Genomic DNA, 24,769 nt, shown 5'->3' with positions numbered 1-24,769 from the left:
AGTTCGCCCTCTTCTTCCCGGCGTTGCTCAAGGTCCACCACGAGGGAACGACACACCTATTCCACAACCCCAAAGAAGCATGGGATTGGCTCGAAACACAGATCCTTAATGGACCTGCGGCCCGACGCTCGCACTCTGGACCGTCCGCTCGCCATCTCTCACTCCGGTAGGCCCCGAAACAGAATCACCAAGACGCCCCTCCAGGAATACCACAGAGAACGGATGAGGCCTGGGCATCACAGTACTGAAGTCGCCATGAGACACCATGGAAACTACACCACTGTGGCCATCACCACCTTGACACCGCAGTTTCAAGCACAGTCCAGGTAACTCCACAGGAGCTACCACCCTAGGTCGGGTCATCCCGACGAAGTTTAAGTTCACCAAGTTATAAGTTCAATGTTTGGGCGACAGGTGCTCCCAGTTGGGGGGGAAGTGCAGGGTGGGGGGAGTTTTGGGGATTCGAGGAAACGGAATCACGAGAAAAGAAAGCTGGAAACTGACGAAAGCAGGCAAGGCAAACAAACACTGTTTTGGGCCAGGACCAGAGACACAAGTATCTGCCAGTCTTCAGGCACTCCGGTGCGAGGCGGCCCCCGGAGGTCCCCCCTGAGAGGAAAACGACATACGCCCCCGGGAAAAATACAACGGCCACTAATCCTCTCAGATACCCCAACAAATAGACTCACGCAGACAGGATGAACTCCAACAAAGTGACAATACTGTCCTGGAACGTCAATGGCCTCGGCTCCAGCATAAAGCAGAGACTGGTGCTCCAGTACCTAAACCGACACTCGCCGGACATTGCCCTCTTAAATGAAACGCATTTGAGAGGCACAAACACCAACTTTTTCAAAAGATCCAACTACTCGAATGTCTACCATGCCGGATTCACGAAAGGAGCTAGGGGCACAATGATACTCGTTCACAAGAGAGTCCGTCTCCAGGTTAGGAAGATCAGGGCAGACCCCCGGGGCCGCTATGTGCTGATGCTGGCGGACATCTGGGGCGAGAAATGGGGCCTGGCAGCACTCTATGCCCCCCCCCCCACGCTGACGAAAGAACTGCTCGCCGAGCTACAGAACTTGCTTCTGGAGGAGGAGGCTGATATGTGGGTGCTCGGAGGGGACTTTAACGAAGTAATGGACATCACAATCGACAGAACCTATAGGAGAGCTGGAACACGTCCCACCTTCACGTCGCTCGCCACGTTCGCCGAGACCTCAGGAATGGTGGACGCATGGCACACACTTCATGGAGACGAGGCAGGGTTCTCCTTCTATCCAGGGGTCCACAAATCATTCTCCAGGATCGATTACGCCTTCATCCCCCGCAACATAACCCACAGGCTTCTCGACGCTGCATTCCTCGCGAGAGGAATTTCGGACCACTCCCCGCTTCTTTTAACTCTCAAGAACTCCCCCTGCCGCCCGGATCGTAATTGGCGCCTAAATACATACCATCTCCGTCTTCCTGAAATTGCGGAGGAGCTAGAAAAGAGGACAGCAGAATATTTCAAACTTAATGAGGGCTCGGTGGACTGCCCGATTTCGATCTGGGAGGCATACAAAACAGTCCTACGAGGGGAGGTTATTACCACGGTCTCCGCCTACCAACAACGCCAAGTCCAGAAGGTCAGGGAAGCAGAAGCACACGTCCTGGAGTGTGAGCGACAAACCCTTATACAAAACACCCAAGAAGCAAAGGAGGCGATGCTCACGGCGCAAGACACCCTCAGTAGCCTGTCCCTAGACAATGCACGAACTGCTCACCAATTAGACCGGAGCCAAATATATGAAAGGGGCGACAAAGCTAACAAGACTCTGGCCTGGTTGGAGAGACGCGTGCAGAGCAGGGGACACGTTAGGGCAATCAGATCTCCGGATGGGACATTATTGATGGAAGACTCAGATATCGTCGAGGCATTCGCCACCTATTACAAAAATCTTTATACCCCACCCACTGGGAATCCATCAGTTGAACCCTCTCGATACCTCAACCACATCGAGATTCCGATACTCTGACAGCACCAGTCAGACCTCCTGAATGCTGACATCACTGACACCGAGGTGCAAGATGCACTGGCACAACTCCAACCCGGGAAAACTCCGGCCCCAATGGGTTCCCAACAGAAACGTGGAAGGGCCTTGGTAGCATGCTACCCACCCACATGCGCCGCATGTTTCTACGCAGCAGGGAACTAGGAGCACTTCCCCCAGACCTCAGGAAGGCATGCATAGTTGTCATACATAAGCCTGGGAAACCCCCGGAGGAATGCGCCTCCTATCACCCGATATCCTTGATCAATGGCGAAGCGAAGGTTCTCGCCAAAACACTCGCCAATAGACTACTGCAAGTGATTGAGACCCTAGTCCACCCGGACCAATGTGGATTTATGCCCAATAAATCAACTCGGATGAACTTACGCAAGGTCCAATTGGCGCTGTCCAGGGCAAAGGAAATACCAGCCCCACTCGCCCTCCTGGCGGTGGACTTCGAAAGGGCGTTTGACTTTGTGGGGTGGGATGCTTTGTGGGAGATCATGGCTAGGATGAACTTGGGGCAGACATTTATATCCTGGGTAAAACTGTCCAGGATAGCCAGGGGAGGCCACCGGAGGCCACGGTGAGGGTGAACGGCAGGTCCTCCAAATCATTCCCCCTGGGTCGGGGCACGAGACAGGGATGCCCGCTGTCTCCACTCCTCTTCCTCCTGGCCATCGAGCCACTAGCGATTGAGCTTAGAGCTAACACCAACTGGACCAGTTTCGTCTGGCCAGGAGGGGGAGAAGACCGCCTTTCGCTCTATGCGGATGACCTGCTCATATACCTCAGTAACCCGAGTATCTCGTGACCGGTGGTCTCCCTCATACTCGGGGAATACCAGTACTTTGCAGGCCTAAAGGTTAATGAGGCCAAAACCATTTTCTTCCCGATTCAGGATGGCAAGTCTGCGATCCCGGAGACCTGCCCATATCACGTCTATATCAGGGAACTCAAATACCTGGGTATACGGCTCGACCCGACGCTTGATGGGTTCCCCCGACTTAATATACAACCAGTAATAGAGCGGTTCAACAGAGACACCCCCCATTGGCAATCTCTCCCCCTATCGCTAATGGGCCGGGCCGCACTATTCAAAATGATGACCCTTCCCAGACTGTTGTATGTCCTCCAGAACGCCCCATTCCCCATCCCCCGAGAAACCGTTGCACTCATTGACAAGAACCTGCGCACACTGCTATGGGGCGGGAAACAATCCAGGATTGCCCTTGACACGCTCCAGAGATCAGTGTGGGAAGGAGGCATCGGTTTACCTTGCATACGCACCTATTACTTGGCCACACAGATAGGAGTAGTGAATGACTGGATGCACGCAGACCCCACACTGCCACACATCCGTATAGAGCTGGAGACCATGTCCCCGCTAACACCGCTCCAAATCCTTGGCCGGCCGCACACAAACTAATCGGCTGGGAAGGACAGCCAACACTGTCGCAACCCATATGGCACAATGCGCTCCTCCCGGAACTAGTGAAAATGGGCTCCTTCGGTCACTGGCTGACAAAAGGAATACACACATTAGCACACGTAATACAAGAGGGTCGCCTCCTGAGCTTTGAGACCATGCGCGAACAATTCGACCTGGCACCCATGGACCGGTTTCGGCATGCGCAACTGTCCCACGCCATCCGCGCCCAATTCCCCGACACGACGGTCGTACCCCCTTGCTCTCCCATCGAGACCAATATTCTCCCGCAGCACATCTCTTCTTGGGTCACTTCCACTCTCTATCAGGCCCTTAGCTCATTCGGGGCTGCACAACTCGAAGGGCTAAAGGCAAAGTGGGAAAGGGATCTGGGCCCCCTGGAACCTGAAGATTGGGTAGAGGCGTTAATGTCCCCCACAGAAATTGGGATAGAATCCAAGCTCAGACTAATACGGTTGAGGATCCTCCATCGTTCATATCACTCATGCACTGCAATGGCCAGATGGGGTGGAATAGAAGACGGGACATGTGTTCGGTGCAAAACTGAACACGCCACCTTCTACCATATGATATGGGACTGTCAGGCGATACAGGCCTTCTGGGTGGGCTGTGTCAAAACAATCTCAGCCGCTCTGGCGACACCAATTCCCAGGGACTCCAAGATGGTACTCTTGGGCATTGGGGGGGAAGTAGACCTGTCCAAATATGAGAAAATGTTTTTGGCAATTGCGTTGGGGGCAGGCAAAAGACTTATTGCGGCCAATTGGGGATCTGCCGATCCACTGAGCCTGAACCGCTGGAGTAATGAGCTGGACAGGTGCGCAACCTTAGAGCGCCGGATCTATAATGCAAGGGGCTGCCCCCGCAAATTCGAAAAAATATGGGGCAAATGGCTAGATGCTCAATGAGCCCTGCGGGTGGGGGCACACCGGTAATGCTGCTAGCATTGTTTGCCTGCCTTGTCCTATTGATGTCTTTCGGTCCTCGGCCCCACGGACCCTGTTGATATGGACGATTGCCTTCAACATGTATACTGCTGATTCATGTCTTATTCTTGTACGTCTCTTTATGTTATGTTGTTTAAATTCAATAAACAGAGTTATAAAAAAAAAAAGAGTGAATGTGAGCAGTGCAAGTAGTTACACGGAGGACTTTCATTCACAGTGGTTCAAGTAAACACTTATACTCAAGGTTTCTTGGTAAATACAATTATTAATTCATTACACAATCATTTAGAAAACATTTCACTAGAAGGTAAATTAATAATATAAACAAATATAATCCAATAGGAAACTGTAAGCTTTTGAGGCAGTTTGAGCTCCCCTGAAATAGGAGCAAACTGGCAGTTCAATTACTTAGCAGTGGGCAAAAAGGACAAAGGTAAGTAGAATAGATCACATATACTTTCTTAGGCAGCGCAAATAGTTTCAGTTCAGCAGAAGAGTTAATTCAAGTCAATAGGCTAGGCCAAAGACAATGGGCTAGTGTTCTGGATAGGAAAGAGCAGTTCTGGTATCAAACGGTAAAGTCTTTGCAAATGTTCTGAGACGTAGTTTAGGCGAAAAAGGATCAGACGATGGGTCACAGGCTCATGAGGCCTGTTAAATTGGGAAAGTTTCACAAGCTTTCACTGCGAGAGTGGCGTTCTCTCAATTGAGTTGGCACAGTACCTTTGTATGAAGAAAACAAATGTTGCTGAAGTCTTGGTTTCTGGCATGTCCTGCAGATCTCGCTGTTCCTGAGCCTTAGTCGTGGGGACAAGAGGGAGGACGTCGGGGGACACCTGCACTGCACTGGATCATCAAACAAAGCAAACAAAATGGAGTCACTTTAGTTCCAGTAGCTGTAGATTCAAGAACACAAACTACTGGTGTCCCTCTTCCTGGTTAATCCTAACCAGCCTTGTGAATGGTATCCAGGTGTTTTATGAGTTGATTGTTCCCACCAACTCAAAGGAAGAAGCCGTCCTTGAAGGTGCTTTATGTGTTGAATGGAGTTTGGCAATTCGGACCTGCAGCAGGGCTTCACCGGGCAAACCAACGGTCCAGGAGTTGCAGCAGCCGTCCTCTTCCAGCTTGTCTTCGGTTCTTTCATTCCAGTGGTCGACTCTGCTTTCCAGTCCTAGAGACTCGCGTTTTAAACAGTTTTCTCCCATTCATTCCAGCTTTGCCGGTCAGTCAGCCAGCCAATCAGGCCAGAGAGCATTTGGGTCTCTAGGGTACCTCCCTCACTTCCTGCCCACTCCAGACACTCAGACATGAGAGGAGGTCTTCAGTGCTGAAGCCCGCCAAAGGCATACGAACAAAGGGACCAAACCTGGCGCACAGAGACAAACGCTAGAAGGACCTTTCCAAAAAGAAACAGCGAAAAAAGAAGACCGGGGCCTGTTTGAACAAATAGGGCTTAAGGCGCCATTTTGAAAAACATGTCTCCCGTGATTTTTAGCTACTGGTGTTCACGGTCGGGAAAAAACATGGTAGTTTGTTGTAAAACCACTGCCACCATCCTCTTCAATAGGAAAGGGTAGAATTTGACTGCTACATGAGTATTTTAGCTATGTAACCCCTCCAGCACTCCATTGTAAGATGGTGTGTGCTGGGTCTAAGAATTTGGAAAGATTAGTGAAGTCAATTTCACTTTACATTCTCAGGAAAACAGTAGTTTATCGCAGATAAGGTATTTGAACCTTTGGGAAGTCTAAAAAGACACCCCTGTGTCACTGCACTGAGGGTGCTGTGTAAAGACACATGAAAAGATGCCTATGGAGTTATCTTAAAACTCCAAAGTCAAAGAACACAAATGTAAAACACACATCAAAATACATGAAAGAGTGAGAATTCTCCCTAACAATCTCAGAGTGGAACACTGAGTCTTTCCAGGGAGACTCATTACACCTCATTTGGACCTTTTGGGGGTAAGACCCAGCCACTGTATATCCACCGGCACCATATCATGATCGGATCAAGAAATCGGAATGATTCTGCTTCTTCCCATATGTCTCTAGAAATATAGAGGTAATCTATCCTTGTGTAGGTCCCATGTGATGGGGAGTAGAACGTGTATGTTATGCTGGAAATGCATTGGAGGGACATGGCCTCCTTGTCCTTGTTCTGTAGTCCTTTTTCGTGTATGCTCTGTGTTATTTTCTGCACAGGAGTCCATGTGGGACTCCTGGCAGTGCAGCTCTTCCTCTTTTTTGGTGTACAGACCCTTGGGATACCCTTATGGCAACCATGGGTGGGGGTACAATCCTGTACCCCTAGTGTATGTTTTTGGGTACCTGTGTGTGGCCCACAGAGCAGGGTATGGGCTGATGGCAGCTCCATGCTGAATTTGACAGGTCCTTTGAGTATCCTCCATTTTGGGATACCCAGGCCCTGCCATTGGAATAAGTTGATTCCTGATTTAAGACAAGATGGCCCCTGTGGCCTCTTGCTTTCTATTGCTTGTTACCTTGTTTTTCCCAAAGTCCTGGGAAGCCCTGACTCTGTTCCTTTCTCCTGACTGGCTGTTGGGTGGAAGTTCCATATATTGTATTATGGTGAAGTCCAGGCCAGACTAGCTGGAGCCTTCCCAGTGACTGTATGCTGTGGGTACACGCTTGTGGTGGGAGCTGGGTGAATAGAGTATGTGACCAATATGCACTTCTTGTTATGGGTGTCTAGTTTCTGGTATGTTACACAAAGACTGAGACAGCCCTGCCCGAAACTGGTATGAATGCAGTGTGGAGTGCTGAATGGCTGGGTACTTGTCCCAATACACATTCCGTGTTGTGAGTGCCTGAGAGGGAGGAGAATGGCCTGAATGCCCTGTGAGCCTGATTGGCTGCCTGCCTGCTGAATGCCCTTCTGACTGATTGGTTGCCTGAGTGTGACCCAGCAGAATGAATGAGAGTCCAAACAGTATATCTGGGGCCTTCTCACTGCTAGAAATCGTTCAGAAGCTGAAGTTGATGCTTATCCTTGAAGAAGAAGACTTGCTGCTGCATTTGCTTCGGCCCGATCCGAAAGCTGTCGAGTTTGTTGAGGACAGATCCGAGAGAGGACCTGGCTAGGAAACCCATCGAAGGAATCTGCTATTCCAGATACATTGGGGTGGTTGAACCTTTATAGAAGGAAATAAGACTCTAATAGACAATATATGGACTGGGCTTGTTTTATATCTTTATTTACAGGTTGGCCAGGTGGGAGGATCCTCATACAGAACTGTGCCTAGTGGTAGTGGCCCAGAATTCTGCCTATTGTTTTAACCAACCTGCTTTCCTCCTATGTCTATTATTGGTTCACTTTATTAACTAATTTGTATGACATTTGAACTGAGTACAGTTAATGCATTTTAATGGAATCAAAGATTAATTGTGGTACCACATAGAAACTGTATATATTTGCCATTGTAGATTAACCTGAGCACAAAGTGTGTTATTGTGATTGTGTGTATAATCTCGAACCTTATTTATAAAAAGACTGTGTTATCACTAACATAGTGTGTGGACATTCTTTTTTAGGTGCTTGGGGACTACACTGTACTTAAGAACCAGCCTGCATCACCTCCTGTGAGGTTAAGCCTTGATTGCTCGTCTATAGCTACCCTATAGAGAATCTTGGCTGGGGTACTCTGTGCTTCCACTCTGCCATATAAAGAGCAAGAGTACAGACACCCCCTCCAGTCTTTACACTGGTGGCAGCGGTAGAATGCTTATGGTTTTAAGAATCAGTGTGTAACCTTGCCACTTACAAAATATCTACACTTTGTTAAATTGAGGTTTAGTTGTGTACAAGATAACTACACTACAAGTAATTGAATATATTGCAAATGGTACATTGACTCAGATGAGCTAGAGACTCTCCAGAATGCTTGTGAAGCCAGGGAGTTAGACTGAGGACAAGTCCAGAGCTGAGCTGATAGCGGCCTTGGTGCACTACCAGACAGATTGTGAAGCTCTTGAAGGGGGGGATGCAGCCATTGAGCCTCTGCCCCTGGGGCTGTTATTGAATCTGGTCTGGGAATGCCACCACTCCTGTGCCTCTGTTCCGACCTCCAGCAATGTTTCTTCAGGGAATTCCTTGTAACTTGAACTATTAAGGCTTTGAATTTGGAAAGTTGGAAACTGAAGCTGAACTTAAGAAAGAGGAGTTGGCACAGCAAGTGAAACTCAAAGACCAGGACACTGAATGTCAGAGAATCCAGCTAGAACATGCTAGAGTGGAGACTTCAGCTAAACCAGTTGAGAGTGTCAGGTCCGCAGCCACCAAGTTTATGAAAGATTTGGTTGGTGTGTATGTGGAGGGTTCTGATATTCTCCAATGTATTGAAGCATTTGAGATGGCTTGTGGAATCCATGATGTTGATAAAATAGATTGAGCTAAGTGTTTGTTAAGCAGAGTGCCTCAGGCTGGCTATGACTGTATTCTGAAACTGAGTGTGGAAGAAAGGGGTCAGTATGAGTGCATGAAGTCTGCTTTGATTGCCAAGTTTGGCAAGACACCTACCTAATACCTTAAAATGTTCAGGGAATGTAAGAAAAGAGAGACTGTGTCTTGTGTTGACTGGGTGAGTCAACACATATGAACATGATGGGGTCCCACCTTTTGTTTTTCGAGCATTTTTCTGAAGCCTGTTCACCAGAGCTGCATCAGTATGTTGCTGACCAGAACATTTTAGATCTCTGTAAGCTGGCCAGGCTGGCTGACAAGTGGGTCTTCTACCGGGTGTCCCCTGAGGACACCAGTGGGAAGGACAACAACAAAGAAAAGGGACCTTTCAGAAGGCTGAGGAGTCCCAGAAGTCACAGTCGAGGAAACAAAAACCTTCTCCTAAAACCATGGTTCCAGTACCATACCCCGCATTCCTGGCACTTGTTGGGACTGTGGGGCTCTGGACCAAAAGAAGGGTGACCCCAAGTGTAAAGATAAGGCACTTGGAGCCCAGGCTCTCTGCCTGACCTACCCTTACCCCATCCCTGAGGTGGAGGCTACTGTCCTCCCCTCCTCTACAGGAATCACATTTGGTGCTCCTATAGAGATTTCCCTAGTGTCCCTTGGGGCCTGGGACCAGTACTCAGAAGTACTGACGACAATCCCACAGAACACTCGTAGCTTTTTGAGAAGTGTCCTCTTGACTGGCCAGCCTTCTACTCGTTTGAGAGACACTGGGGCAAGTATGACAGTGGTGGACAGGACCCTGCTCAAGCCAGAGGACTATGTAGGTGCTCCTCTGAGAACTACCAGGTTAGCTGGTGGGCCTCCCAAATTATCTCCTGTAGCCTTAGTCACACTCATGATTGGAGACAAGACAGCAAAACTTCCTGTCCTCGTTCAGGACAATGTCCCTGCTAACATTTTGTTAGGCAACGATCTAGTAGAGTTGGGGTTGATCTCTGATGGTCTCCCCATGACTGCTGCTGTAGTCACTAGGTCACAGGTGACACCGGGTCTGACTGAGAGTCAGGTACTCAAGCCAAAGGCGAGGCCTAAGGCAAGGAGGAGGAACAAGAAGGCCTCCTCTGTGAAGGGGGATCATTCTCCTCCTGCTGCTCCTGCATCACCCATTGGGATTCATGCTCCGAACGGGCTGGATCGGGCTGGATCCAGTGGTAAACCCAAACTCAACTCCTGAGGGAGAGGAGGCAGAAGACCCTCCTGCGGGAGAGGTGCTCAAACCGGAGGACCACCCTGACCTTCAATGTCTGTTGGCTGAAGGCGGACCCTCCCGGGCGGACTTCTGTAGGGGACAGAGTGAGTGCCACTCTCCTGAGGGTCTGAGGAAACAGGCCCTGTCTCAGGCACGGGGAGGAGTCCCTGGGACATTCTGGATATATTGGGAGGGTGAGCGCCTTGTTAGTGAGTCCACTAAGCCTGAACCTGGTGCCCCAGGTTTAGAGGCCCTTCCAGCTGCAGTGGCACATGAGGTGCCCCTGGCTGGTCATCTTGGTACCAAGAAGACTAAGCAGAAGCTCTCTGCCCATTTCTACTGGCCCCGGATGGGATTAGAAGTGGAGTCCCACTGCAGGACCTGCCCAACTTGTCAGTTGTCTGGCAAGACTGGAGGCAGTGTCATTGCCCCACTGCAGCTGTTGCCAGTGGTTGGCACACCATTTGAGAGGGTGGGCATCGACATTGTCGGTCATCTTGACCCTCCCACTTCAGGTGGACATCGGTTCATCCTGGTCTTAGTTGATCATGCCACCAGGTACCGTGAGGCTATACACCTTCGGACTATTACCACCAAGGTGGTTGCCAGGGCTCTCCTGGGCATTTTAACCGTGTTGAATTCCCTAAGGAGGTTGTCTCTGACAGAGGATCCAACTTCTTGTCGAGTTACATGAAAACCATGTGGAAAGAGTATGGGGTAACCTACAAGTTCTCCACCTCTTACCATCCTCAGACTAATCGTCTGGTCGAGAGATTTAATAAAACCCCCAAGGGCATGCTAGGTGCTTTGGAGGATCCCCTAAGGAGGATATGGGATCTCCTCCTGCCATTCCTGCTGTTCGCTTACAGAGAGATACCTCCAGAGGGTGTTGGTTTCAACCCCTTTGAGTTACTCTTTGGATATCCCGTAAGGAGTCCCCTTGCCTTGATCTGAGAAGGTTTGGAATCCACCCTTCCAGGTCCTGCCAAGCAAGTGGGGGACTATGTGTTAGGCCTCAGACGGAGGATGACACAGATGATGGTCAGGCGACAGCGAATCTCAAGGCCAGCCAGGAATTGAATAAGTACTGGCATGACCTTAAAGCCTCGCAAGTAGATTGGACTCCAGGACAGGAGATCCTTGTGATGGAACCTACCAAGCCTTGACCTTTGGCTGATAAGTGGACTGGACCCTTCATGATAATCTCCAAGATGGGCAAAGTCAATTATCTGGTGAACATGTGAGTCCCTGGGGTAGCCCCTCAGGTATTCCATGTTAACAGACTCAAGCCTTTCCATAGGCGAATCAAAGTCTCATGTTTCTTGCTGGCTTCAGAGCAAGAAGAGGATGAGAGTGAGCCCCTTCCTGATTTTCTGCATACCAACCGTCAGGATGGCTCAGTGGTGGGAGTGCATCTCTCTCCAGATCTGACTCCGGAGCAGCAGAGGGCCTGCCAGGCTTTGCTCCAGCAGTATGCCCCTCTGTTCTCGCTGACACAAGGTCTCACCCCGTTGTCCAGGCATGAAATTGACACTGGTGACAGCGTATTTTTCAAAAACAGATGCTACAGGATGTCAGACACGGTTAAGAACCACATCCAGGCTGAGGTCACCAAGATGTTGAATCTGATTGTTATTGAACCCTCAACCAGTCCCTGGTCCAGTCCAGTGGTCCTTGTCCCCAAGGCAGGTTCCCAGGCAGGTGCCAAGGATTGGCGGTTCTGTGTGGACTACAGAGGGGTCAATGCCGTAACCAAAACTGACGTGCACCCATTGCCCAGGGCTGATGAGCTTGGTGACACCATAGGTGCTGCCAAAATTGTGAGCACCTTTGACCTTACCTCAGACTATTGGCAAATAGCTCAGATGGACCATGCCAAGGAAAAGACTGCATTTTCAACACCTGCAGGACTCTACCAGTTTAGAGTCTTGCCTTTTGGGCTTAAAAATGCACCTGCCACTTTCCAACGTTTAGTCAATCATGCACTCAGTGGGCTGGAAGCCTTTTGTGTGATCTACTTAGAGGAAATCGCCGTCTACAATTCCACTTGGGAGAAGTATTTGACTCACTTGGATAAAGTGTTGCAGGCCTTGAAAGTGGCTAACCTCATTATCAAGGCCACCAAGTGCCAGATAGCTCAGGGGAAAGTCACTTATCTTGGTCATGAGGTAGGAGGGGGTCAAATCCAACCTCTCTGCAGTAAATTACAGGATGTACATGACTGGGAGACTCCCACTACTCAAACCCAGGTGCGGGCCTTTTTAGGCCTCACTGGATATTATCGCAACATCATGGCGGACTATGGAACCATAGCTGCCCCTCTGAGAGCTCTGACTTTGCCCAAACAACCGAAGAAGGTTAATTGGACAGAAGAGTGTCAGAGGACCTTTGTTGGCTTGAAAGAAAGTCTGTGTAGGGGAACCTGTGTTGTGTGCGCCTGATTACAGAAAGCCCTTTATCGCCCAGACGGATGCCTGTGACACCGGAATTCAAGTTGTCTTGTCCCAGTTAGATGACAAAGGAAGGGAACATCCAATCATATTCATCAGTAGACAACTCAGGGGTAGAGAATTTAGGTGGGTTACTGTTGAGATGGAATGTTTTAGTGTAGTTTGTAGCCTTAGGCATTGTAGGCCCTACCTTACATGGTCTGCCTTCAAGGTCCAAACAGACCATAAGCCCCTGAAGTGGCTGATGCAGATGAAGGGTGAAAACCCAAAACTGCTCAGGTGGTCCATTAGATGTCGGGGTGCTTCACCATAGAGCATAGACCAGGGAAGAGTCACAATAATGCAGATGGCCTTTCCAGAAGGTATGTTGACTGTCTGGATGAGGGTGTCAATCTCGTGGGAGATTAGACAACCTAACCTCAGTCTGGAGTGGGGCCGACTGTGATGCTGGAAATGCATTGGAGGGACAGGGCCTCCCTGTCCTTGTTCCGTAGTCCTTTTCGTGTATGCTCTGTGTTATTTTTTGCACAGGTGTCCATGTGGGACTCCTGGCAGTGCAGCTCTTCCTCATTTTTTGGTGTACAGACCCTTGGGATACCCTTATGGCAACCATGGGTGGGGGTACAACCCTGTACCCCTAGTGTATGTTTTTGGGCACCTTTGTGTGGCCCATGGAGCAGGGTATCGGCTGCTCCATGCTGAATTTGACAGGTGCTCTGAGTATCCTCCATTTTGAGATACCCAGACCCTGCCATTGGAATCAGTTGATTCCTGATAGAAGACAAGATGGGCCCTGTGGCCTCTTGCTTTCTATTGCTTGTTACCTTGTTTTTTCTAAAGTCCTGGGAAGCCCTTACTCTGTTCCTTCCCCCTGACTGGCTGGTGGGTGGAAGTTCCATATATGGTATTGTGGGGAAGTCCTGGCCAGACTGGCTGGAGCCTTCCCAGTGACTGTATGTTGTGGGTACACCCTTGGGGTGGGACCATGGTGAATGGATTGTATGACCAATATGCCCTTCTTGTTATGGGTGTCTAGTTTATGGTATGTGACACAAAGACTGAGACAGCCCTTCCAGAAACTGGTATGAATTCAGTGTGGAGTGCTGAATGGCTGGGTACTTGTCCCAATATACATTCCTTGTTGTGAGTGTCTGAGAGGGAGGAGAATGGCCTGAATGCCCTGTGAGCCAATTGGCTGCCTGCCTGCTGAATTCCCTTCTGTGTGATTGGTTGCCTGAGTGTGACCCAGTAGAATGAATGAGAGTGCAAAAAGTATATCTGGGGGCCTCTCACTGCTAGAAATCGTTCAGAAGCTGAAGGTGATACTTGATGCTTATCCTTGAAGCCCAGCTGAAAGAAGAAGACTTGCTGCTGCATTTGCTTTGACCCGATCCGAAAGCTGTCGAGTTTGTTGAGGACTGATCCTAGAGAGGACCTGGCTAGGAGACCTCTCCCCGAGCTACGAGGGAACATCATGCAGACCGCTAAACCTTCACCCAAGTGCCCTGGAAGCCAGCCCTTGAAAGACTGTCGACCGGAGACGGGGACCGCACAGGAATCTCGAAGTAAAGCACCCCAACATCAAGGCCATCGAAGTCCATTGCCATCGACCATTGTTCGGAGGACCGCCATAACCGTTGGAGGCCCGTCGAAGCTGTGTTGCCCAGAAGCGGGGACAGCTTGACACGTGCCACCGACTACCGGAGCCACAACGCTCCATTGATTAAGACATTCGAATTCAAGACTCTCTCGTGAGCACCGCCGACCGATTTGTCCTGCCGTAGAAAGTCGAGGAGGCCGACGCACCAAGGAGAATCCGCCGGTTGGTTTCCCACCACCCGAAGACCACAAAGATGCCGACGACCCGGCGCCCTTGCTGGGCCAAAGTTCTTCAGTGACTCTTTGTGGCAACTAATTATCGACGCCGAGGTGCCCCTCATGCCTCGTCCTCGCAGAAAGTCCACGAAAGATCGCCGACGAGCACGGCCAGGACTGGAGCTGCTGCCTCAACGCCATCAAACCTTTTCATCAATGACTCTCGATGCCAAGGTTCACCTTCCTCAAGGACTATCGACGATCCGTGACTCATATCTTAAAGGGGGTCACTCAAGAAGGATCTGTCAACGAACCATCGAAGAAATCTGCTATTCCAGGTACTTTGGGGTGGTAGAACCTTTATGGAAGGAAATAAGACTCTAATAGACAATATATGGACTGGGCTTTGTTTTATATCTTTATTTACAGGTTGCCCAGAAGGAGGGATCCTCATACAGAACTGTGGCTAGTGGTAGGGGACCAGTATTTTGCCTATTGTTTTAACCAACCTGCTTTCCTCCTATGGCTATTATTGGTTCGCTTTATTAACTGATTTGTATGACATTTGAACTGAGTGCAGTTATGCATTTTAATGGAATCAAAGAATAATTGTGGTTCCACATAGAAACTGTATATATTTGCCATTGTAGATTAACCTGAGCACAAAGTGTGTTATTGTGATTGTGTATATAACCTTGAACCTTATTCATATAAAGCCTGTTTTATCACTAACATAGTGTGTGGACATTCCTATGTGGGTGCTTGGGGACTACACTGTACTTAAGAACCAGCCTGCATCAGCTCCTGAGAGCTTAAGCCTTGATTGCTCGTCCATAGCTATCCTATAGAGAATCTTGACTGGGATACTCTGTGCTTCCACTCTGCCATATAGAGAGTATGAGTACAGACACCCCCCTCCAGACTTTACAGTGTACCACGTGTTCGTGGGTGGAGGTGGCGCCATATGTCCCTTAACCCGCAACCCCCCAGTGAGTCCTGAAACTCACAGTGCCCATGGCCTGGGGGCTCCTGTTCCCTGTCCCCAAGTCTTGGCCTGTCCATGTCCGGGTCATGGCATATACAGTGGCAAACATGAACCTTACCTTCCTAATGTCTCCTGAGACCAACAGGGCCCTCCCCTCCACATCCAACCAAACCTTGGTCTTTATAAGGATACCCACTCTTGCCTTTCTCAGGGGGCTGGAGCCCCAGAACTCCCAGTCGACCTGCCCACATGGGGCCCTTTTTTTGTCCCCCTTGGAATACCTGTTTCCTGGAGGAACATGACATCTAGTTCCGCCCTTCAAAATTCCCTTCCCACCATGGATCGTTTGGTGGGTGAGTTAAAACCTTTCACGTTCAGGGTGCCTATTCGTAAGTGTCCCCCCCATGGCCTATTTTCCACTGGTGTTGTCATGTTATCCCTTTCCGGGAGTTGGTTTAGTTCCACTTGTGGGACCTCAGCGTGTCAACATGAACCCTGCCCAAAGAAATCACTACTGCTGTGAGAGCCCATACCAGGTAACCTCACCTAGCCACCCATCCTCAACCTCTCGACCCCTGACCCCCACATCCGGCGTTCGGCCCCTCCCTTTTAACATCACCGGGCGGTGACCGAACCATCTACGCGACCCCCCTCCTGAGTTGGGCCCCTTCTCTTTACGCCCTTTGTTCTTGAACCCCCCCTCCACTTCACACCTATTACCCCCTATACCGCTTCATATCGCTCTCGTCCCCAACCAAAGCACCCCCTCAACAAAGCCATGGGGTGGGACGAACCCACCCACAGTGGGGAACAGAAAACATTCTGGGCCCTTAGGTCCGGGTTTCTTATTCAATTCTTCCTCCCTCCTTAAACACCATATGATAACATCTGCTTGCTTAACATCTCAGGTCATCCACTGGAGGGGTGTTCAGCTTTCTGAACTACTGTGAGCCCAAGATATGTCTTCTCCTTGATCCCTGTATTTGCCACTGTCCTATTGTTTTAACCAACCTGCTTTCCTCCTATGGCTATTATTGGTTCGCTTTATTAACTGATTTGTATGACATTTGAACTGAGTGCAGTTATGCATTTTAATGGAATCAAAGAATAATTGTGGTTCCACATAGAAACTGTATATATTTGCCATTGTAAATTAACCTGAGCACAAAGTGTGTTATTGTGATTGTGTATATAACCTTGAACCTTATTCATATAAAGCCTGTTTTATCACTAACATAGTGTGTGGACATTCCTGTGTGGGCGCTTGGGGACTACACTGTACTTAAGAACCAGCCTGCATCAGCTCCTGAGAGCTTAAGCCTTGATTGCTCGTCCATAGCTATCCTATAGAGAATCTTGACTGGGATACTCTGTGCTTCCACTCTGCCATATAGAGAGTATGAGTACAGACACCCCCCTCCAGTCTTTACAGTGTACCCCGTGTTCGTGGGTGGAGGTGGCGCCATATGTCCCTTAACCCGCAACCCCCCAGTGAGTCCTGAAACTCACAGTGCCCATGGCCTGGGGGCTCCTGTTCCCTGTCCCCAAGTCTTGGCCTGTCCATGTCCGGGTCATGGCATATGCAGTGGCAAACATGAACCTTACCTTCCTAATGTCTCCTGAGACCAACAGGGCCCTCCCCTCCACATCCAACCAAACCTTGGTCTTTATAAGGATACCCACTCTTGCCTTTCTCAGGGGGCTGGAGCCCCAGAACTCCCAGTCGACCTGCCCACATGGGGCCCTTTTTTTGTCCCCCTTGGAATACCTGTTTCCTGGAGGAACATGACATCTAGTTCCGCCCTTCAAAATTCCCTTCCCACCATGGATCGTTTGGTGGGTGAGTTAAAACCTTTCACGTTCAGGGTGCCTATTCGTAAGTGTCCCCCCCATGGCCTATTTTCCACTGGTGTTGTCATGTTATTCCTTTCCGGGAGTTGGTTTAGTTCCACTCGTGGGACCTCAGCGTGTCAACATGAACCCTGCCCAAAGAAATCACTACTGCTGTGAGAGCCCATACCAGGTAACCTCACCTAGCCACCCATCCTCAACCTCTCGACCCCTGACCCCCACATCCGGCGTTCGGCCCCTCCCTTTTAACATCACCGGGCGGTGACCGAACCATCTACGCGACCCCCCTCCTGAGTTGGGCCCCTTCTCTTTACGCCCTTTGTTCTTGAACCCCCCCTCCACTTCACACCTATTACCCCCTATACCGCTTCATATCGCTCTCGTCCCCAACCAAAGCACCCCCTCAACAAAGCCATGGGGTGGGACAAACCCACCCACAGTGGGGAACAGAAAACATTCTGGGTCCTTAGGTCCGGGTTTCTTATTCAATTCTTCCTCCCTCCTTAAACACCATATGATAACATCTGCTTGCTTAACATCTCAGGTCATCCACTGGAGGGGTGTTCAGCTTTCTGAACTACTGTGAGCCCAAGATATGTCTTCTCCTTGATCCCTGTATTTGCCACTGTCCTCTGTCTGGATTCCGATCCCTTCAGGTGTGCAGGATCTACAAGTCTCCAGTTAGTTTGCCTGTGGCCCACGTAATGTCCTGTTCCGTGGCGAGTCTGTATTTGTGTCCCTCCACTTCGAACGAGATGGAGAATGGGAATCTCCACTATATATATCTGATTCCTTTTTCATGTAGCCACTTGGTGAGGGGTGAGTGAAGCCTTCTTTTAGAGAGGATCAGGGAGGACAAGTCCTGGAAGACTGTTACCCTTGCCGGCCCGTACATCACTCGGCCATTTTTTCATGCTTTTTCCAGGATTTGGAGTCTTATCACCATAGTTGTGAAAGCGGACAAGGACAGATCATAGGCCACCCGCTGCCCCACCTGCCTGCTCTGTGTATCCTCTCGATCTTGACCTTGTCAATGAAATCATTGTCGAAGAGGAGTTTGGTGATGGCGGTTAAGGCACTTCGTTGGTCTTTCTTGGTCTCCCCCTCTTTCTCAGGGATCCCACAGAACCTGAGGTTTTTCTGCCTTGCACGATTCTCGAGATCGTCCATCGTCATGTAGATTTCCTCCTCCCTCCTTTCTACCTCCGTCAAGAGCACCTCAATTTGGGTCTCCATCGTGTGCAGGGAGGACTGGTTATGTTCCACCTCCTCCAGTCTTTCCTCCATATTTTCAATTCTGTGAGTGATTTTATCGACTTCCCTCCCTCATGCTTCTAATCTCCTCCAAGAGGACAGCAAGGTCTTTTTTGGTGGCGCCGGCTTCCGCTCCCATTATGAACCTGTTGCCTCGATCGAGCGTTCCTCCCTCTGAAAACAGTGGTGTGTATTTGAAGGGGGCCAGTCTCGCCTTGCATCCATGTACTGCAGCCTCTCTCCTTGCCTGTAATGTCCAGTGCGTGGGGTGATTCTTCTGCTGTTAGGTTTTACCACACCCCGCAGGGCAGAGGGGGATGTCTGGGGGAGAGACAGGAGTTCCCAGGTTTCTGGCCCCAATGCACAGTACGGGCTCCTACTTTAATACATTGTGTGTCTCTGAGAGACGAGGTCCATGTGGCGGGCTGGTAAGAGTCCTTCAACCTTTATTGTGGTGCGCCACTGCAGGCCATGCGGGGCCAATACCCCAGACCTGAGGAAGTATTCTCTCCTCTGCGTAGGCTCCTCTGAGGCTTCTTCAGCCGTGTTTCTGTCTGTTGTGGCGGGGTGGGTACACGCCCCATTATCCAAGCCTGGTGGGGCCATACCCCACCTTCTCTCCTATCTGGGCAAATTACCCCCCTGTCGGGTGCCCAGAAATGCAATGGTCCCTGATGCGTCCCTTTTTCAGGGATGTGCCCCTGTTACCACTTCCCCCGAGGCTCCAAGAATGGCTCGGGTAACTTGGGTCAGGGTGGGCGGGCAAACGCCTCTGTGCCCTCCCAGGGGGCCCACACCTCTCCCCCTACACCCACTGACCTGCTCAGCTGTTGGGCTCAACAGAATATATGGCCTTAGTCTTCCCCTCTGCCCTCGTAGGCCCCCTTCACCTGTTGCAGTCACAGTTCAAAGATCACAGCGTGGGCTGCTGTTGTTTTCCCACTTCTTTATTTTTCCGGGCCACGGGGGGTTTTATGTCACTCCTTCTCCCCTACTCCTCCCAGGGAGCGGGGAGCGCACAGTGATTCTGCCCCGGCGCCTCCAGTTTACCCCGCAATCTGTCCTCTGACGAGAGGAGATGGAGGGGGCAAGGTGTTCACCTCGCACACGAACCGGTGCGGGGCACAAGGTTGGCTGGGACCCGGCGTCACTCCTCCTCATCTGGCCTTCCTCCTGATCACCACGCGGTTTTGCCTGCGCGGGCATCCGACAACGGCCTGCCTCGCTTTGCCGTCCTCACCTGTGTCACCCACTTTTCATGCCGGAGCGGCTATCTTGGCCACAGGCGTCGGTTCTGGTCACGGTCTGGTCCAGGGTGCCCCTGACCCTCTTCCTTCTGACGGGGGTCTCTGTGAAGCCCAATGGGCGCGACAAGGGGGGCTCGATCTCCCTTTGTGGTCCCGGCCCAGGAGCTGACACGCCTAGCTGGTGGGTGCAGTTTTTTTTTATTTTTATTTTTTACAATTTTATTTTGATTCTGTAACAATACATTATCACAAGTACTATGTTATTTGGTGGTTAGATGGATCAGCAGCTGAGGGTCATCTTCCCTTCTCCCTTATGTATGCGCTTGTCTTCCCCTCTGTCCCAGTTGCCCTCCTTCATCTTGGTTTTAGGTCACGGGAAGTCCATTGTTAATTATTGTCTCGTAAGACCAGCCATGATAAGTAGGGCTTGTGTGTTTGTGCTCGGATGTCCCGTCGTATTCCAGTATCGGGCCCAAATGTCCGTGAACCTGTGCAGTAGGCCCTCCTTGGCAGCAGCAACCTTTTCCTCCACCAGAATGTCCCATATTTTGATCCACCAAAGGGTCATTGATGGGCCCTCTGGGGCGTCCAGATGCGGGCAATCATGATTCTTCCTTCTAGGAGCAGTTGTATGATGAGTTTAGCTGTTGCCGCCTTCCTTGGGTATGTCTCTTGGACTGGGGATAGTGGAGAGACATTGGTCCCAGAAAGATTGGATGATGGGACAGTCCCATCACATGTGTAAGTAGGAGCCTCGCAATCCGCATTTACCCCAGCATTGTGGGTCTAGCATATTGTAGTTGTGATGGAGTCGCACCGGGGGGAGGGTGGTACCAGCAGAGGAGCAGCTTAAGGGACATTCTCTATTTGTGATGCATAGCGTGGAGGACTAGCTTCTTGTCCAGATTTCCACCCTTGTGTGATCCTTGATCAGGTCTGTTTCCCATTGTGTCATGTATGTGGGCCTGAGGGTTAGCATGTCCTCCTGCAATAGGTTATATAGGCTGGATGTCTTTCCTCTCATTGGATCCCCCTGCATGGTCACTTCGATAGGGCTGAGGTTTTGTGCTGCCTCTAGTTGGACCAATGGGTGAGTACACCAGTGGCAGAGCTGGGAGTAGGAGAATATGTCAGTTTCGGGCAACTCGAAGGTAATTTTACAGCTTTCAAATGTGCATGGTTGGCCATTTTCGAACAGTTGTGCTAGGGTTTTCAGCCCCCCTCTCGTCCTGTTCCTAAAGTTCGTGGGTGGGGTCCCAGGAGTGAAGGACAGGTAATGAAAGATCGGGGTGTTTGGGCCCAGGCTGCATGTGATGCCTTTAGACTTAACGCCCAGTCCCATATTTGCAGTGTGCATTAGGGGAGAGATGTAAGGAAGAGAGCAAAGGGATAAAAGCAGTCTTCACTGTTCAATCTCCACCCATCTCTGCGGCTCAGTTGAGGGCAGACTTTGATGACACAGAAGAAGATGGAGAGGGAGGGGCCGAGCAAGCACCCCAGACCACACCGAGATTAGAGAGCCTATGGGGCGGAAGATTAAGGGAAGGTTTGGCAGAATAGTATTGGCAAGGAAAAAGAGAAGTGCAGTAAAGAAGTGCAGTTAAGGGTGGGAAAGGAAAGGCAAAACTGCAAATACCCCCAATACACAAGCGCACGGGGCTACCACACTATTCACCCTGCGCACAAATGGACAAAAATAACCTCCTCAAGGTGCTCCCACCACTGACAGTGGCGGCGGGGAAATGGATTTAAGCATTTCAGAAAAACACAGCAGGGGTACCCTTAGCGATAGGGGCCATTAAGAGTTTATTGGTAGTCACAGTGGGAGATCAAGCAGAGACAGTGCTGATTAAAGCGGGGTACCCAGGAGTAACGCTAAGTACTGATGCCAATGATGGAGCATCATTCAACAAGATCAGAGTGCAAGTATGGGATGTGCTGGGACGCACGTTCCCAGACACCCCAGATTTACAATCAATAATCCAATGCACAATGGGGGATGAGGAAGATGCTGTGCAATATATTCTCAGGGTTCAAGAGATGTGGAGAGCAGAAACGGGCAGCGCCTGGGATCAATCAACGTCATTGTTTTATTTCATTGTAAAAAGAGGGCTTCCCAAAGAAGTGCAGAAAGTGCTCCATAAGATAGCAGGGGTAGAAGCAAAGGGGTGGCCTGAGATTCAAAGCATCATAGTTCACCATTGTAGGAGGATCAAAGAGCGGGAGAAAGAAATTATTCAGAGGAGGCAGGCAGACGAAGCAAAACTAGTTCAAAATAAACAAGGGAAGGTAACAGCAGTATCGACAGGGACACCCCCAGAGGAGTGCACCTCCATTACGACCCAGGCAAGGATAGCAGCAGTTTGGGCTGACGGCAGGCAAGGACAGTGGGGAGGAAACCAGCACTTTTCGGGACCTCAGTGGCAAGGAGGACAGCAACAAGAATGAGGTGGGCTCTGAGGGCCTAGGGAAGGGGGATTTGGAGGGCTAGGAGCAAGGGGTGGTGGGTCTGGACAGTGCTGACTTGTGTGAGGTGGGGGCACTTTTCGGGGGGAATGTCGAAGCAGGCAGGGAGGGAATTATAACTACAATCAACAATAGTATGAGTATCCCCACCCAGGTAGCCCCCAAGGGCCCGCTTGCGGAATTATTTCTATCATACAAGATTCACCAGGTCTATACGCAGTTACCTCCCCAACTCCCCGGCCCTTACCATTCACCACACCAACAACAAGCAATGCAGCCACACCAGCCCCGCCCCAACCAACGGCCTGCCGAGAACAGACACCCTTTCACAACTGCACCCAACGGAGCAGCAGCCCCATATCAAGGAGCTACTGTGGTAGGGGGGAAACCCTTTCTCGTTCCCCGGGACGGACACATAGCTCGATTAGGACAGCCCACAGAGAGCATTTGTGTGCCAAGTCCTGTCAATGACCTTACATCCAGAAGAGGCACAGCTGGTGGGTGTCTTTCCCAACTGATGTACTTTGAGTCCCTCCCACGACCACGGGGGGATTGAGAAGTCTGTTGCTTAGTACTTTTGTACAGATGTGTTGTGCCTTCTTGTGTGTTAGAATGTGATTAGTCAGTGCAAACCCTGTTTACTTACATACTGGGCCCCCTTCTTGTGTTATTGTGGAATTGAAGAATGCCTTCTTCTCAGTTCCCCTGCACCCAGACTCACAATACCTCACAGCCTTTACCCTGGGCGGAAAGCGCTACGAGCACACTCGTTTGCCGCAGGGGTACTGCGAGAACGCCAGTATCTTTAACAGAATATTACATGAAGGCTTAGGGAACATCCAAGTACCCAGCATGATAATTCAGTACGTAGATGACCTACTGGTCTGCAGCGACAGCGAGCGAGGCTGTCGAAGGGTACAAGGTGGACAAGGCGAAACACCAATACTGTCAACATAAGTGCTCTACCTAGTGCAAATCATATCCAAAGACGGAAAAATAATAATTTCCGACAGGGCAGCAACAGTATGTGCCACTCCCGAACCACTCACAGTGAAGGACATACAAAGAATCCTGGGGTTATGCAACTATTGTAGGGCTTGGATCTTAGACTATGCAGCATACACAAGGCTGTTCTTATAGGGCCTCAAGGAGGCCCAGAAAGAGAGCAACAAAATTGAGTGGACCCCGGAGATGATAACTAGTTTCAATGACTAGAAAGAGGTCATTTCAACAGCACCTGTTCTTGCCACACCAGATTACACCTTGCCACACCAGATTGCACACAGGAATTCTACATTTTGTCCCACTCAAACGGCACACTCAGGATAGCAGTACTCACACAGAAGAGCACAATGGGTCATAAACCACTAGCCTATTACAGTGGCACACTCGATTCTGTCATGCAGGGACAGTTCGCCTGCAAACAAGCTCTTGCTGCCGCAGCCTTTGCCATTAAAAAGAGCTCCACAATTGTCATGGGGTGCTCAGTAACATTGTACGTGTAGCACTCACTTTTTGCAATACTAGACAGGTCCAAGTCCACACTCACCACACTAAGAGCATCAGCATATGAGATCATACTGTCTAGCCCCCACATCCATGTCGTAACGTGTAAGACAGTAAACCCTGCTACGTTCCTCACTCAGCCATAAGCGGCTGAAGATTTGCAGCAGCATGACTATGCATCCTATGAAGGGGGAGACGATATCCCCAAAGCCAAAGATAGTCCCCTAGAAGAGGGAGAAGTGCTATTCGTTGGCGGGTCAGCATCAATTGATCATCAGGACATAGGTGAAAGGCATTTTGGGGCAGCAGTTGTACACCTAGAGGAGGGAGAATACGAAACACTAGTCATGAAAAGATTACTCATGCATTACTCTGCACAAACAGCTGAACTAGTAGAACTCATAGAAGACTCTGATGGGTGCTCTGTTGCCATCTATTCAGACTCTGCCTATGTCACCACCACGGTGCATGCAGGTCTATCGCGCTAGAGAAGGAGGGGGTTCTGAAGAGGAGATGGCTCACCAGTACAGTACACCAGTACAGTACATCTGATTTCCACCCTCGCTGAGCCCTCTGTGGTGGCGGTCGTCAAATGCGCAGCACATACAAACAATACAAACAAAATCTCACTGGGAAGCGCAGCCATCGACGTGGCAGCAAAAGCTGCACCATATCTCTCAGTTCCAACATGAACTGAATACGTTGTGACCACAGCAAACACCAGACCAGACACAGATTCCTTCACAGCTCGCCCTATCGCACAGATAATTGAACTACAGTGTAGGGCACCCCCAGAAGAACAGGACATGTGGCTCAAGCATGGGTGCATAAAATCGCCCACAAATCTCTTATGGAGACAGCAGAGCACAGGGAAAGTAGTAATCCCCGTGGAATTATTGCATACAGCCTTCAAGCAATTGCATTACCCGTCCTGTAGCTCTATGCAACACATTGCAGCAAACATTCAGGAAGATTAGTTCATCCCAAACTTACAGGAGCACCCTGCAACGATGGTGGTGCAATGCACAACATGTCACGTATTTAGTACATGCATGACACTGAGAACACTGAGAGGA

The 24,769-nt window shown here is 50.2% G+C and overlaps 1 long non-coding RNA gene across 1 annotated transcript in view; it reads left to right on the top strand.

The window, feature by feature from the left end:
- Nucleotides 1-24,769, top strand: part of LOC138473570 (uncharacterized) — a 439,138-nt gene that overhangs the window by 60,716 nt on the left and 353,653 nt on the right. The window lies entirely within an intron of this gene.

The sequence above is a fragment of the Ambystoma mexicanum genome, chromosome 8, assembly GCF_040938575.1.
Source record: "Ambystoma mexicanum isolate Mex_15411 chromosome 8, UKY_AmexF1_1, whole genome shotgun sequence".
NCBI lineage: Eukaryota > Metazoa > Chordata > Amphibia > Caudata > Ambystomatidae > Ambystoma > Ambystoma mexicanum.
The sequence above is the reverse complement of the archived record's forward strand: the minus strand, read 5'-3'. Positions and strand labels throughout refer to the sequence as shown.